A 17,481-nucleotide genomic window follows, 5' to 3' on the forward strand; every position below is an offset into this window, starting at 1 on the left:
ATATGGATTAAAGTGGTTCAGCACAAAACACAGCCTGTCCAAAGGCCGTGTGTTAGTGGGCCTCTCCCAGAGAGTGAGAAGTGGAATATGAGGCTAAAGAGGTGATCAGGGCCCTAGCCATGTGAGACACTGTGAACTATGTTGAGGATTTTGGCCTTTATCTTAACACATAGTCATCGGAAGGTAATAAGCCCTTGATTAACCAAAAACTTCAATCAGCTAGATCCCTTTAGGGAAAGGGAGTCAAGAAGTCAAAAGAGGAGATTTCACTTTAAAATGTTTCCAGCATCTGCCTCAGGTCAATCCATCTCAAAAGCTAGATTAATTGCTCCTGTTAACCATTCATCATGTGCCAGGCATTGTGATGATGTACAATCTATAAACAGTATCACATTTAATCCTCAAAATAAGATTTAGGTCCTATCACTATCTCCATTTTACAGCTGAGGAAACTGAGGTTCAGAGAAATCAGTAACTTGCCCCAAAAGGCACAGTAAATGGCAGAGCCAGGGGATTCTCAAGCCCATGGGATTCTCTCTCCAAAGCATCCATGCCGCTGCCTCTAGGGTCCTGGGAACTAGGAGATGATTTTCAGAATTACAAGATGTATGTGCTGAAGTTTCTTAATCATCAAAGAAAGTCTGGAAAGATGAGGTGTTTGAAGGAAGGATGTTTTAGACAAAAGAACAGCATGGAGGCATGAGCTCACAGGGCACACTCATAAATATGGCAGGGAGGGGGCTACGAGGAGAAAGAAGAACTGGGGAGACGTGATCAGATTACAGCGCTCCTGGGTGTGCATGAAGTAACGCCACAGAGACTCTGGCATCACTAGCCATGAGGCGGCTACAGACACACAGGGTTATATAAAACCTTCATGTTTTCTAAGTACAGCCCACTTGCGGATCGCAGCAAGATACTTCATCAAACCTCTGCCTGCACTTCGAGCTTAAAAATGGTACATTGTCGTCAATCAGCGTCAATGTGGGGAGGAGACAGGCTCAAAGCGAGAGACACTCCACCCACTTTATAATAAATGTGTCCGGGGGAGGGAGTTGGCCAGCGATGGATGGCCTCCAGAGTCTAAGACGCCACATTAGCAGCGGCGGGGAAGGGGGGAGTGGACAGCGGGACGTACAAGACATCGGCTGGAATAACAAGTCACACCTTCAACAAGCCACAGGGGTTCTTTCTTTTCTTCCTTGTTGATCTGAGCCCTGGGGAAATGCCACAACAATTTACAGAAAGAACAGTTCAAGGTAGACAGCGCCGAGATATTATTTCTGCCAGCTCATTTTAGTTCATTTGGTTAACATTTTGCATTTGCAAGTTGACGTGGTTTAATAATAACTGTCAATGTTGATGATAAACACCGTCATGATGGCGCAAATACCCTTCTGGGCTTGAGGGGTGGCGGTGGAGTGGGGGCCGACTTCCCTGTCTCCTGTCCTTTCAGTTGTTATTAATAATGATGACGATGATTCTCATTTGTATAGGTTTGTGATTTCAGAGAGCTTTAGGCTTCCTGCGAGCTTTCAGCCACGTTACTTCATTTGTTCCCACCACAATATGCAGTATCTTTTTTGTCTCCCTCTGGAAACCTGAAGCTTGATTGGGTCAGAGAAGGCCATACAGTTCACAAGTCTATATACAAACAAGAACTTTGCTGCAGGTGACTCAGATGGTAAAGAATCCACCTGCAATGTGGGAGAACTTGCTTTGATTCCTGGGCTGGGAAGATCCCCTAGAGAAGGGCATGGCAACCCACTCCAGTTTTCTTGCCTGGAGAATCCCCATGGACAGAGGAGCCTGATGAGCTGAGAGTTGGACACGACTAAGCGACTAAGCACAGCACACATATACCAACAGGAGCCACATGCCTGCAAAAGGCAGGCAGGTCACATAAACAAAGAAAGAGGCAGGGATGGAAAGCAATGGAGAAAGGTGGGGTCTGCGACAAACTGGAGTGCATGCCCACGAAGAAAGGGGGGGCAGCTGCTGCTTATTTTGTGTCCAGCAACTGTTTTCATGTGGAAACATGGGCCCAATGCTACCAGACCTCCTAATACACTAAGAGAAGCTAAAAGGCCAGGTGCTATTTAAATCTTCCAACTATTAGATGATAGAAACTGGATTTTTTAAACACCATACCAATCAAACAAAATACATCTGAGGACTGGAAGTAGTCCTTGCGTCCCCCCTGCCTGTGATCTCTAGAGCCACATCTAGATGGATTTGTTAAGTTGAAACTTAATTGACCAAAGAGTTAATAATGATCAACCAAGCCACATTCAAAAGAACAACTCTATAGTTTTACATGTACTGGGAGTCACTTGGTTTTCAATGATTCAAACTGACTTAAACAAAAGGATAAATGATAGCTTTTTAAAAAGGCTAAACAACCAAACCATTTGCTGTTGTTCAGTCACCCAGGCGTGTCTGACTCTTTGCAACCCCATGGACTGCAGCACACCGGGCTTCCTTGTCCTTCTCTGTCTCTCAGAGTTTATTCAAATTTACGTCCATTGAGTCAGTGATGCCATCCAACCATCTCATCCTCTGTCACCCTCTTCTTCTCCTGCCTTCAATCTTTCCCAGCATCAGGGTCTTCTCTAATGAGTGAGCTCTTCACATCAGGTGGCCAAAGTATTGGAGCTTCAACTTCAGCATCAGTGCTTCCAATGACTATTCAGGGTTGATTTCCTTTAGGATTGACTGGTTTAATCTCCTTGTGGTCCAAGGCAGAGGTAGGCTTTGGAAACAGCTGGAACCAGGAGGCTGCAATTCATCAGCACTCACTCGTCCCTGTCTTCCATCTCTGTTTTCCCCTGCACACCAGTCATCTCTCCCACTGCAGGCTGGCCTCCCCTCCAACCACCAAAGTTTCCGAGTTTCCCCTGTGGGCCTTCCATCCTCAGGGAAGTGCTGATCAACAACAGAAAACTCTCCCTACCCCATTCCTAGGGAAGAATTACAACTGTGTCAGGCTAGTGCTGGTGCCCGTATCCGGACCAAACACCAGGGGCGATAAAGACAGGTATCTTAATGGGCCAGCCTCAGTAAGGTGCCCTCCTTTGAGTCAGTTCATTTTGCCAGGGGATCAACATGGGAAAACATAGCAGCCGCCACCATACCCATGTGGAGAACACGGCTGTTATAGGCAAGGAGAGGGATCCTGGGTACAAGTGGGTTCGGTCTCCATTACAGACACTGACTGAAGGGCAGGAGCTGCAGTGGGCACCGCGTCAGGCTGCACAGACCACTCCCAGCAGCCAGGCGCTTGGCTCTTGATGGTACGCCACTGAGCCTTCCCAAGTCTCCCTTGGCCAAAACGAGTTACTTTGCCCAGGGTCACACTGCAGCGAGCAGTCCTCAGCTCACAGTCTGTCAGTGTCAGGCACCAGGGGGCAGTCTTCCCCAGCTTCAGAGCTCTGAGAGGGATTCGCTGGGGCCTCCATTGCTACGTCCTCACAGTCAGCAGCTCCCTTCACCTATCCTGCTTCCCTCTCCTTCATAGGTGTGACCCCCTCGGCCACCTTCTCCAGGCAAGTCCCCCTCCCAGACTCGGTTTCCAAGAAACACGACCTAGGAGGCTGGGTACCCAGAGGTGACCTGGGAATCAGGCTCCACAATGTGCTCTGGGGCAGCTCGCCCGCTGGCTGGCTGGCTGGCTGGCTGGCAGTCAGGGCTCTGTGGCTGGAGGAAAATTGAAAGGTAATTTCTCTTGGAAGACTGCGGCAGTGCAATTGTTAACCTTCCCACTGGCGGTGACCTGGAGTGGGTACTGGTGGAGGGGTGTGTGTGATAGCTTGGGAGTTTGAGAGGTTCAGGAGAAACTGTATCCGGTCCAGGCTTGATACACATAGAGACAGAGACAAATCTGATTCAACTCAATCCCCAGCACAGGACCCAACCAGGGAATGCTGCTCAGCCGTTTATGCTGAGAAGCATCTCCCTTTCCAGGCTCAGTCTCCTTGTGCGCAAAAATGGAGTCCCTTCCAAGCCAGAAACTTCCTAAGTCTAAGGACGGAGTAGACAGGTGGATTTAATGGACAGCCATAAGCCTGAGGTGAGGTGGGCATTGCTCTCTCCTGCCCAGGGCAGGCAAAGGCCAGAGGAGGTCTGGGCTCCAGCCGTGAGCACACCAGCCCATTCTGTCCACCAACCACCCAAAACTCTTCCACTGCAGACCCCCAGCAATTGGTCCTGGGGCCAGCATATAAGAGATGCTCAGAGGATGTGGTTAAAGGTCTTTACTGATTACAAGACACGTTCTCATCTGTCATCACCCAAGACTCTGATGAGCACCATGCAAGGGATGAAGGCCTTCTGGACTTGCCTGTTGGTCTGCCTTCCAATGTAGGGGATGTGGGTTTAATCCCTGGTCAGGAAACTAAGATCCCACATGTCACAGGGCAACTACATCTGGACGCCACTACTACTGAGCTTTTTTCCTGCCATTTTACAAATGAGAAGCCTGAGGCTCTGGCAGCTCAGTGGCTTGTCCCAGGTCATGTGGCTGAAAAAGACACAGAGCCAGGATTTGAACCCTGGCCCCTGGCTTTCATCCCCTGACCACATTCGAGGCCCATCTGGATGGAGAATGGGCATGCAGAAATTTGCTGCACTCTCCAGGGAGATAAGCCAGGAATGCATTTGTGTATTTGTCCCTGCCCAGTGGATCTCCACTCCAGTACTCGTGCCTGGAAAATCCCATGGACGGAGGAGCCGGTAGGCTGCAGTCCATGGGGTCGCTAAGAGTCAGACACGACTGAGCAACCTCACTTTCACTTTTCACTTTCATGCACTGGAGAAGGAAATGGCAGCCCACTCCAGTGTTCTTGCCTGGAGAATCCCAGGGACGGGGGAGCGTGGTGGGCTGCCATCTCTGGGGTTGCACAGAGTCGGACACAACTGAAGCGACTTAGCAGCAGCAGCAGCAGCAGCAGTGGATCTCCACTCAACTCACTGGGTTCTCACCCAAACCAACTTCTACACCCCCACCCCACCACCATCCGGGCCTTTCCCAGGCCCTTCCTGCCCACCGTGCCCCTCCTCATACACCCAGCTCCTCCCATTCCTCAAGGTTCCACTGGAGTCTGGACAGCCCTGTGACTGCTTCCTGGATTCCAGCCTCCTTCCTAACCTTGGCCCCCAGCTTCTGACAGGCTGGGGTCTCAGGCTTGGATGAAATGACCTTTGCAGGGCCCATACTCCCTGGGTGTATATTTTTGGGAACTCTCTTCATATTTCATCAAGGCATTAGACCTCCAGGAGAGACTGGTAGCTTCTTGCCCACAGAGCTGGGTTGAGACTGAGGAGGTATGCTATAAGGACTGAATGTGGCCCCCTCCTCAAAATAGGAATGTTAAAACCCTAACCCCCAATATGATGATATTCAGAGATGAGGCTGTTGGAGACTAGGGTTAGATGAGGTCATGAGGGTAGGGCCTCACAGTGGGGTTTATGGAGCACTCTTTCTCTCTGTCTCTCTCTCTGTCTCTCTCTCTGTCTCTCTCTCTGTGTGCCATGTAAGGACATAGAGAGAAGGTGGCCATCTGCAAGCCAGGAACCAAACAGGCCAGCACCTTGATCTTGGATTTGTAGTCTTCAGAACTGTGAGAAATAAATGTCTGTTGTTTAAGCAGCCCAGCCTATGGTACTTTGTCATGGCAGCCCCGGCAGACTAACACAAGCTGGCTTTCATTCTGCAGTGAGGTCTAGCCCAGTACTGTGCACACGGCCAAGTTCGACTTTGTTCAACACCACTTCCCTGGATCAGTCGGGTGGGAAGCCTCAGGACAGGGAGGTGCAGTGAGGGGGAGGTGGGGTCAGACAGAGGCTGTCTAGACACAGCCTCCTGGCAGAGTCCCCAGGGGTCCTAGGAGCAGCTGGCCGCACCTCCCCGGCACACCCTGCACCCACACCTCCCAGCCAGACAGCCGCCCAGCCCTCCGCCAGCTCTTCCCTCGGACACTGACAGGTGCGAACCTCTTCCCTCGCCACCCCCCAGGACAGTCAGATGGCACCTGCCAGCATACGCGGAGCCAGAACTCCGCCTGCCTGGACCCCAGGCTCAGTCTGATCTCAGCCTGTTTCAAAATCAGACCCTCGGCAAAGTCAGAGGAAAACTGAGCTTCCCTGCCAGCCGGTCCTGAGACAGCAGATGACCTAGAACTCAGGAAAGGGGTGTGACTGGGCCGTAAGGAACCTCAGACCAGCTCTCTCTCTCCCACTAACAAGCTGCAGAAGGGTCTGCACTGTGCAGGTCCGTGGGAAGGGGCTGAGGAAAGACATGAATGGGAACAGGGTGAGGAGACTATGTGAAAAATACCTTCAGGGTCACTCATATGTTGTATGCTTTGGTAGCCTGGTTTCAAGAAAAATTAACCTTTGACCTGCCCCCAGTCTTTTTGAGATTTTCATGGGGTCTTTTATACAGTAGTCCACATGGCAGGGAAGTCAGCCTTGCAGCCACGGAGCTATGACCACTGTTATTGGGCTGCTGGAGATTTACATGATGAGGGAGTTCATGTTTCTGGAAGATGGGGCAGTTTCCTAGTGGAACCCCAAATTTGGCTTCACAAATGTAATCTTATCTAACCTAGTTTCCAGTCAAATGTAGTTTTATTGAGACATAATCCATAAGCAACACTGGGTAAGTGTAGGGCATACAACCAGATGACTTGATGTGCATCTGTGCAATAATCCAATCACCACCAGCGTTGCAGACACCTCCACATGCGACTTAACTTGCATTTGCCTGGCCTTTCTCAGGATACCGGCTTCCAGACTAGCCTTGTTAAATTTCCTTTCTCTTAGTAAATATCACACCGATACTTCTGTCAAGAAAAAGTTCACATGAAGATGGGAGGCTCAGGGGTTGACAGACTAAGATACCTCAGGAGGTGGGTGAGTCCAATCCTCTCCTGAAAAACTGAGACACACTCTTCCAGAATTCTTTGCTTTGACCTGAGTGTTTAAACCAATTCCGCCCTCATGACCTAATCACCTTCCAAAGGCTGCACCCACCAAACACCATTAAATTGTGGGTTAGGGCTTCAACATATGAATTTGGGGAGGACTCAAATATTCAGCCTCTGGTAGTAGGCAAGACTCTGAAGAAGAAATGCAGGTCACCACAAAAGCAAGGCTGAGGGAGTGCGGTGTGGCTTTAGAGTCAAACAGTCCCGAGACTTGGAGACAACACAGAAGGTGGGGGGAACAGTCAGTCTGTGTTCAAACTCCCGCTCTACGCCTATTGCCCGCAGGATCTGGACAAGCCATGTAACCTCTCTGAGCCTCAGTTTCCTCAGCTGCAGAATGGAGATAACAGTTCATGAGTGTTTGTGAGGATAAGAGGACCATTCTGCTTCCACTGCCAAGCCAGGGACATGTTGTGAGTAAACTCAAAGCTCTTTTCTTGCTGTAAAAACTGACCTCTAGGGGAAAAAATTCAGTCTCGTCTAGCCATTACAGAATATTGCTTTCTCTCATAACCTGATATGCTACAGAAACATCCAATGAGGAAGCCAGCAGGTATTGAAAAGTCAATTATAAGATAATTGCTAATCACTCCAAGTCCAGCCGGTTCCCAGGGAAGCACAGGCATGGACATCCTGAGCCTCTGATCCAGCCTCTCAGTGCCCAGGCCTTCTGCTTTGGCCATGCCCAGGGCTCTGTCTCCAGGGAAAGGCGTTTGATACAAGAAAAAAACTTTCATTATCTTTGCCCTGGAGCACCAGCAACTGCCCACAAACAGCAGAGTGTGGAACGATGGGTAGTGAGAAATGAATCATTGTTTCCTCCTCGGTGGTTAGTCCATTTAGAAACGGGAAGATTCAGAGAAGTGTTTCTTTGTTCAGTTCCCCCATTTCTGTGATATCAGAGATGAACTGGTGACCAAGCTCGACCATCCATTGATGGGGGGCAGAGGCTGTACTGGACCAAGTTCAGATGTAGGACCACGTCTCCGCCAGGCCTCCTGCCATCAGGGGAAGCTGGGGGCTTGGGTGAGTCCACTGTGGGGGATGTCACTCTCCACCCCCCTGTGCCCCTGCAGCTCCCCAAGTCCGTGGCTTTGAGTCTGGAAGTCAGCGAAGCTCATTTGTTCATTTATTCAGTGTTTATTGAGCACTTACAATGTGCCAAGACCAAGCTGAGCAAAGAGGATTCAGAAGTGACAGAGAGAGACGATCCTTGCCCTCCCAGAGCTCCTACTGCCAGGACTCTCAGCCTTAGCACTCTGGACATTTGGCTCAGATCACTCTGTTGTGCAGGCTTCCTGTGCACTGAAGCATCCCAGGTCTCTACCTACTGAACTGCAGTGACACTCCCAGTTATGACAACTGAGAATGCCTCAAAAATTGCCGAATGTCCCCCGGGGGTCAAAACGCACTCTGGCTGCCCACAGCTGAGACCCATGGTTGGGATGGGAGAGGCGGCATGGTGAGAAGAGCACGGGCTTTGAAACTAGATGGGCCCGGGTTCTCCCCCGCAGTTTGCTGTGTGACCTTAGGGGAATTACTTACTCCTCTGAACCATAGCTTCCTTACTAGCGAAGTATGGGTAGTAGTCATACTTTTGCCAGGTTGTTAAGAGAACTGAAGATCCAGTGTATAAAGTACTATGGTAGAGTCTGGCAACAGTCACCCAAAAGCCATTCTCCCCACCATAGCTCTTCTTGCTAACAGAACCCCAGCTCTATTTAGGGACGCTTATCTAAGGAAAGTTGGCTCAGTGCCTTGTGGGAAGTGGTCATGTGACCCAGGACTAGCCAGTGAAATACATATAAGGGGCATCTGAGGGTGGGGACGCTCTGGGGTAGATCTCTCTCTCTGATAAGACACAGGTTGATAGTGGGAATATGCAGTATGATGCAGGGAGCTCAAATCTGGTGCTCTGTGATGACCTAGAGGGGTGGGATGGGGTGTGAGGTAGGTTCATAAATAAATTTAAATTTAAAAAAAAAACTGAAACAAACATGTTGATATAAGTGTGGTGAATTTAAAATATGTGCATAAATTCTTGGATTCTCTTCCCTTCCTCTTGTGTGTGGGCTATACTTAGTGCATGCGTGCATGCTAAGTCTTTTCAGTCGTGTCTGACTCTATGTGACGCTATGGACTGTAGCCCACCAGGCTCCTCTGTCTAATAAGATTCTCCAGGCACGAACAATGGAGTGGGTTGCCATGCCCTTCTCCAGGAGATTTGTCCAGTCCCAGAGACTGAATCTGTGTCTCTTATGTCTCCTGTACTGGCACGTGGGTTCTTTACCACTAGCACCACCTGGGAAGCCCAAAACTTTAGTGACTCGCTTCTAATGAACAGAATATAACAGAAGTGACAATGTGTGACTTCCAAGACTAGAATGTGAAAGGTATTTTTGCTTCCTCCATGGGCTCAGCCCCAGATGGCTCCAGGGGACATGGCCCTCATGTGAGGACACCCAAGCAACCCTGTGGAGAACACACGAAAAGAACGAAGGCTTCCAGATGACAGCTGACCCAACTTGCCAGCCATGTGTGACAGTCACACTGGAGCAGATCCTCCAGCCCTGATCAAGCCTTCAGAACACTGCAGACCCAGCCTACATCTTGACGGAAACCTCACGAGACACCCCAAAGTAGAACCACCCAGGTAAAGTACTGAATTCCTGGCCACAGACAATAAAGGCTTATCGTTTCAAGCCTCAAATTTTTGGAGTAATTTGTTATGCGGCAATGGATAACTAACACAAGAAGGAAGGATGTGGACCCTCACAGGATCTATCTTGCCTTTGAACCTAGACACATGAGGACATGAGGTTAGAGCCGTGGCAGCCACCTTGAAGCCAAGAGCGGGAGGCCAGGAGAGTCCCCGTGATGCTGACCGGAGCCAAAAGCAATCTCTCAAGTCTGCATGAATTCCAACCCCTCTCCACTCCTCACCAGCTGCATCCACATCTTGAACTGGAGAGACCCATGTTGATAAGGGGTGGGGGGCAGCAAAGTTAGAAACTCTGAAGCGGTCACCTTCCCCCCTTTATTCTGAGCGCCCTGATACTCCTGACAGGCCAGGACAGACTCCCACGCTCTGAGTCATCCTGGGCTGCCATAACAAAAAAATTCACAGGCGGGGTGGCTTAACCAACCGAAATTTATTTTCACAAAGTTCCAGAGGTCAGGGTGCCAGCGTGGGCGGGTTCTGCTGAGGGCACTACTCCTGGCTCTCAGACAGCTGCTTTCTTGCTGTGTCCTCACATGGAAGAGCGAAAGAGAGCTCTGGGGTCTCTTCCTCTTCGTGTGTGTGTGTGCATGCACGTGCTCAGTTGCATCTGGCTCTTTGTGACCCCATGGACTGTAGCCCACCAGGCTCCTCTGTCCATGGGATTCTCCAGGCAAGAACACTGGAGATGGTACCCATTTCCTACTTCAGAGGATCTTCCCCACTCAGGGATCAAACCCGAGTCTCGCATCTCCCACTTTGGCAGGCAGATTCTTTACCACTAGTGCCACCTGAGAAGCCCCTTCCTCTTCTTATAAGGGCACTAACTCCATTATGAGGATGCTATCCTCATGAGCTCATCTAAATCTAATCACCTCCTCAAAGCCCTATCTCCAAATACCTTCACACTAGGAGTGAGGTCTTTGCGAGGGACACAATTGAATCTATGGCTCAAGACAGATAACAGAAATCTCAATTTTCTCTTCTCTCTACTAGAAAACAACAGTGCAATCCTCTTTCCTAGCCATTATCTTGTTTATGAAGGGCTACAGCAATTCTAAAATCGAGAGGCATGTTTCTTTTAACAGGTGTGCATGCTAAGTTGCTTCTGTTGTGTCCGACTCTTTGTGACCCTACGGACTATAGCCCTCCAGGCTCCTCTGCCCATGGGATTCTCCAGGCAAAAATACTGGAGGGGGTTGCCACGCACTCCTCCAGGGGATCTTCCCGACTCAGGGATCGAATCGGCACCTCTTAAGTCTCCTGCCCCAGCAGCAGTGTTCTTCACCACTAGCACCACTTTGTGTAACAGGGGTACTGGACCTCAACTGGCCAGAGAGAAGGCAATAAAGCAAAACAAAACCATTGTGTTCATGTTCAAAAGACGTCAAGTAAGGGATGGGAGAACAGCAGAGTTAAAGTTTCCGGTTTATTTATTCAGATTCTATTTTAATGTTGAGCCTCCTTCTAGTAATTGATCAACTTGGGGTCTGGGGCCAACAGTCTGGGTTCAAAACTGGGTCAGCCCCCCATTCACTGGTGGTGACCTTGAGTTATTTCACCTCTCAGTGCCTCAGTTTCTTCACCTACATTATGGATATAAGATCAAGGAGGTGCTTAGGATGGTGTCTGGAAGACAGGAAACGTTTAGTCTCATGGTGGCTATTTATTACTATTGTTGCTATTGTCAGCATTTTTATTATTTTTAAGGAAAGAGGGAGGCCAGCAGCCAGACCACAGATTGCTGACCCTCCAAAGGAGTAGCCCAGAGGACTGGCAGAAGATCGCAGGACTGGGAAGCTGTAGGCAGCTCTCGATGCCGGGCCTGTAACCTTTCAATGCTCAGAAGGTAAAGAATCTGACTGCAATGAAGAAAACCCAGGTTCGATGAGTCGGGAAGATGCCCTGGAAAAGGGAATGGCTACCCACTCCAGTACTCTTGCCTGGAGAGTTTCATGGACAGAGAAGCCTGTGGGCTACAGCCCATGGAGTTGCAAAGAGTCAGACATGACTGAGCAGATAACTTTCACTCAGTTGTCAGTTGCTTCATCTACAAAATGTGAGTAGGGATTTCCATCCTAGAGGATCACAAAGAAGGCACAGGAAGCTTCAAACAGCATACTGGACCCACTTTCTGTTAGCTCCCCAGGCTCTGCACCACCAGGATTATGAGCTGGAGTTTCAGGTATAAGACAGATTATGTCCAGGTTTCTGAGGACAATGAAGACTTTCTTCAGAGGTAAAATGAAAAATCTGCCTAAGAAGTAGTCCTAACACAAAAACTGTATGAAATTCAAATTTCAGTGTCCATAAGTAGGCTCATTCATTTACCTGTTATCTGTGGCTACTTGCGGACTATGACAGCACAGCTGAGTAGTTGCTACAGAGACTGTGAGCCTGCAAAGTTAAAATATTTACTATCTGGTTCTTCAAAGGAAAAGATCCCTGGTCTAAGCCAGAAGTTCTCAAACTTAGTGTCCATCAGAGTCATCTGGAAGGCCCATTCAAATATAGATTGTAGGCCTTACCCTAGGGTTTCTCATTCAGCAGGTTAGAGGGTGGAAGAGGGGGGTGTGTGGCTAGAATTTGTATTTCTAACAAGCTCCCAGATGATGCTAAGGAGGTAGGTCTGAGACACACTTTGAGGACCACTGGTCCATGCTGATCATGGTAATTCCACTTCCCTTGCCAGTGACTGGCTTAGAAAAGGGCATGTGATATAGTTCTGACCAATGAGATTCAGGGGGAAGTCAGCTAGGGGGTGCTTCTGGGAAACTGATCAAAAAAGGCACAAGTAGAAAGACTGGGTTCTGTCCTCCCCTTTCAGTATCATCTTGAGACCAAGAAGGGCCCCCTGAGGATAAAAGGTACATGCTGTGGAGGGCAAAAGAGCAGAAAGGTGAAGCGAGACTGGATCGGCCATTACACGGCGAGGCCCTTGAATGAACCGATCACAGGGTCGCCTTCTGTTGTCCGAGCCCCTTCCGGTCGGGTTCCTAATGATTCAGAGCCAAACACATCCTGCGTGGTCCCACTGTGTGCAGCCCGGGGCAGGTTCCAACTCCACCCCTCATGCTGGGAGACACCACCAACCCTGAGCTATGAAGGTAGGGGTCAGGCACACAGGCTGCACTCCCCACCATCCTACAAGGGCGAGGGCAGACCTGGGGTATAAGAAAAAGCATTATCTGGAGGCCACAAAACCCCAGGTTAGAGTCTTATTTTCACCACTCAGTGGCTGTGTGACCAGAACACTGCTGACCTCATGTTCCAGGATGCGGCCTGTCCATCAGTGTGCTTTAACGCAGCAGCTCTGTCTGGGGATCTGGGCAGGTTACTTTCTTCTCTGAACCAAGAGTAAGCATTAGAGCCGGCATCTGGCGACCACTCACCAGCTCCTGGGCACTGTGGAAGTCCGTCACCTCCATGAGCTCATTTCAGTCTCACACCTCTCCCTAGGAGGTGGGACCATTGTTCCCCTGACCTTACAGCTCAAGAAACTATGGCTCTGGGAGGTTAAGTGGCTGAGCCCAAGGTCATACCACTTGTAAGTGCAGCCAGGATCCCAACTCAGATCTGTCTGGCTCACGCACCCACAAGTTTGAGTCCCACTCTGTAAGGTTAGGTTAAGCAGCAGAACGTCCACAGGGAACCTGAGCACATGTCCGAAGTCTAGGAACATCACTGCATCTGAGTGTCTAATACGTTCCTTCCTCACTCATCCCTCACCACTCAGTGAAGAGAAGGGGGCGGCATGTTGACACCACTTTCAGAAGCTGCCCAGCTCTGCCCAGTCTGCCTGAGTGAAGCTGACAGGAGCATCGGGGGAAATATCAGGGATGACTCGAGATGTGGCCCCGAGGAGCCCTGCCTCCCTGAGAACCGCGGCGGAGGCGTGGCGGCCTGGTGCAGGCCAGCCCAGCATCTCATTCACTGGCTGGGGTTCCTGCCACAGGCTGCCCTTACCTGCTGGTCTTCCGTGCCTGGCTGAGCATCCCCCGCCGCCCCCTCTGGTGTCCAGGTGTCTAATCAGCCCCGGCGAGTCTGCCCTGGAGAGCTGGCTGTTTGCCTTGCCCCTCTGGAGGGCAAGCAGAGGCAGCAGAACGGGCAGCAATTCCGGAGCCGTCACAACTCCTGGCTGAAACCAAACATGACAGATTTACCATTGGGCAGGCTGTTCCATTTATTATTTAACGCTTGCAATAAATATTTGCATGACCCAGCGCTGGAGGGAACGCTCTGTGATAACTCACTGCGTTTCCCTGCCAAACACCACCACAATCGGATTCCAAAGCTGCAGCAGAGAATATTTCATGCTATTCTAAAGAGCTGGGCGATGGCCCTCTGGTAGAAAACATTCTCGTGTCCATCTCTAAAGAGGGAAGAGGGAGCAGGGAGACCTCGTTCCAAGAAGCAACTAGAGGAGGAGGAGGACGAAGATGCCAGCTCACATGCTCCCAGGAACTGCCGTGGCCCTGGCTCTGTGCTCAGAACTTCATTCACTTGTTCAACATGGATCTTGAGGGCAGAACTGCCAGACTAAGCAAATAAAATTCAGTTAAAGCTGAAATTCAGGTAACAATAAATACGTTTTAGTACCATATGTCTCCTGCAATACTAGAAAGTTATTTGATGTTGATCTAAAATTCAAACTTAACGGGAAACCCTGTTTTTCTCTGGTAACCTTAACTGAGGTTATGTCCGACTGTTACTGAACAGCAAAGGGGATTTATTTTCGGGGGGGGGGGGGGGCGGTGTCAGGAGAGGGCCCTCTAAGAAGGTGACACTTGAGCAGAGATGGCAACGAAGGAGACGTCCGTGACTAGGAGGGAATAGGGTTCCAAGCAGAGAGAAGAGCCCATAATTACAATAATGACAACACTGAAATCGTGGAAAGAATGTGAGCATTTGAGAAACAGAGGGAGGCCACTTGAGTGGGGCTAAGTGAGGAGGGGGAGTGACAGGGGGACCATATGGGGCTTGTGGTGACAATAAAGAAACTGGATGCTATTCTAAGGCAAAGAGAAGCCACTGAAGGGCTTTGCAGCTGGAAGTGGCCAGATTGGGGTCTGACTCCAGCTGCCTGGATTTCTGAATCCAGCAGTGACACAGAGGACCTGACATTGGACAGGAGAAAGAACAAGAAAAGGAGAAACTGCTAAGGAGAGCTGGTCAGGTCTTGCAAGAAATGTTCACACAGTAACAAAATAGCAGCTTCAACAGAAACCCCGCCAGCCCCCTCAGCCCGTGTCTTGCCAGAATTGTTCTCCAGACAGGCAGCCTGAGGGAGGGGGGTGCTGCTGGTGACAATGCTATCAATTTCCATTTTGCTTTGGCCAAGTACAGAAAAGGACATTTCAAAGACTTTCAAAAATAACTTCCAAACAACTCAAGAGTGGGAAGAAAAAAGGAAGAAAAAATATAGTTGGCCTGCACAAGAATAGAGATCATCAAAATAGGTAGTACAAATAAAACCAACTGCATTCACACACACCACATTATCGGATCCTTCGGTTCAGTCACTCAGTGGTGTCTGACTCATTGTGACACCATGGACTGCAGCATGCCATGCTTCCCTGTCCATCACCAACTCCCAGAGCTTGTTCAAACTCATATTCATCTAGTCGGTGGTGCCATCCAACCATCATCCTCTGTCGTCCCCTTCTCCTCCTGCCTTTGATCTTGCCCAGCATCAAGGTCTTTTCCAGTGAGTCAGCTCTTCACATCAGGTGGCCAAAGTATTGGAGCTTCACCTTCAGCATCACTCCTTCCAATGAATATTCAGGACTGAGTGCCTGTTTGGACTGATGGACTGGTTTGATCTCCCTGCAGTCTAAGGGACTCTCAAGAGTCTTCTCCAACACCACAGTTCAAAAGCATGAATTCTTTGGCACTCAGCTTTCTTCTTGGGTCCAACTCTCACATCCATACAAGACTACTGGAAAAACCATAGCTTTGACTAGACGAACCTTTGTTAGCAAAGTAATATCTCTTCTTTTCAATATGCCATCTAGGTTGGTCATAGCTTTTCTTCCAAGGAGCAAGTGTCTTTTAATTTTGTGGCTGCAGTCACCATCTGCAGTGATTTTGGAGCCCAAAAAAAGTAAAGTCTGTCACTGTTTCCATTGTTTCCCCATCTATTTGCCATGAAGTGATGGAACTGGATGCCATGATCTTAGTTTCTTAAATGTTGAGTTTTAAACCAATTTTTTCATTCTCCACTTTCACTTTCATCAAGAGGCTCTGTTTCCTTACTGCCCTGCAAAGCAATCAGCGCAGGTCATGTTGTCCCAATTTCACAGAGAAGGAAACTGAGACCCAGAAAAGTAGGATCCAATAGCTGGGAAAGGGACTGGCAGGGTTTGGAGCTACATTTGTCTGGCCCCAGTGCCTGGGCTCCCCAAAGCCCTCTGGGGTCTTGCTATGGGCTAAATTGTATCCCCTGCCCCTCCAAAAAAATTCATGCCAAGTTCTGATCTCAGTGCAACTGTATCTGGAAAAAAAGGTCTTTAGGAGGTAATTAAGTGTTGTGCTTGTGTTCAGTTGCTTCAGTCATGTCCAACTCTTTGCGACTCCATAGACTATAACCTGCCTGGCTCCTCTGTCCATGGGGATTCTCCAGGCAAGAATACTGGAGTGGGTTGCCACACCCTCCTCCAGGGAATCTTCCCCACCCAGGGATTGAAACTGTGTCTCCTGCATTGCAGGCAGATTATTTACCTGTTGAGCCTCCTGGGGAGCCCTAATTAAGTGTAAATAAGGTCATAAATGTGGGGCCCAGAAGGGACTGTGCCATTATAAAAAGAAGCAATCTCCCTTTCTCTCCTTCTCTATCTTTGACACACACACACACACACACACATTCTACCATCCCAGCTACGTGGAGCAAGATGCCTGTCCCTACTTCCCCATCAGCCTTCCCAGCTGACATCCAAAGCAGCTCTCCACCTGACAAGCCTTCGGCCCTTCTTGCCTGGGACTCACATGCCTCCATGAATGTCGAACAGTTAAGCCAGGCAGTGCAAGGACATCTCCTCTGAAGAGGAACAGAGGGTCAGGGGGAGGGAGCGGGGGAGAGCACCACTTTGGCATTAGAAACACTGAGTTTGAATCCCAGCTGTATCACTAATAGGGCAACTCTGAGCAAGAACCCGAACCTCACTTTCCTCTTCTTGTATGAGAATAATACAATCCACCCCACTGGGATCACTGGAGAATTAATTATATACTAGATCTAGAAAAATCAACACAGTGCCTGGCGCAGAGTCAGTGTTTCATTACTAGTAATAATTACAATAATGATAACACTCAAATTGTGGGATTCTGTGCTCAGTCAACAAATTTTTATTAAGCACCTACTATGTGCTAGGCACTTGGGGATACAACACAACACAAGACACACATGATTCCATCCTCATGAAACTTATAATGAAAGAAACACACAGTGTGATGAAAGAAATACATTTGTGAAAAATCAAGACTGAAAACTATATTAAAAAGGGTTGAAGAGTGCAGTAAAGGAAGAAAGAGGTTTCAGTGAGATAATCACCTACGTCAGTATCAGAAGTAGCTTCAAAGTCTGTATCAGCTGAGACCTGGGGGTATGAAGGAATCAGCCCAGCAAAGACCAAGAGGGACAATTTTCCCAGTACAGAGAGCAGCGTGTGTGAAGTTAGACAGTCTGGCCGAACTGGTCTACTGGGAGGATGGGGGCACAGGTGGTGAGAGGAGGCCAGTTTGGCTGGAGGAGGCAAGGAAGGGAGAAGCAGTTATGGA

This window comes from Budorcas taxicolor, chromosome 2, assembly GCF_023091745.1.
Source record: "Budorcas taxicolor isolate Tak-1 chromosome 2, Takin1.1, whole genome shotgun sequence".
NCBI lineage: Eukaryota > Metazoa > Chordata > Mammalia > Artiodactyla > Bovidae > Budorcas > Budorcas taxicolor.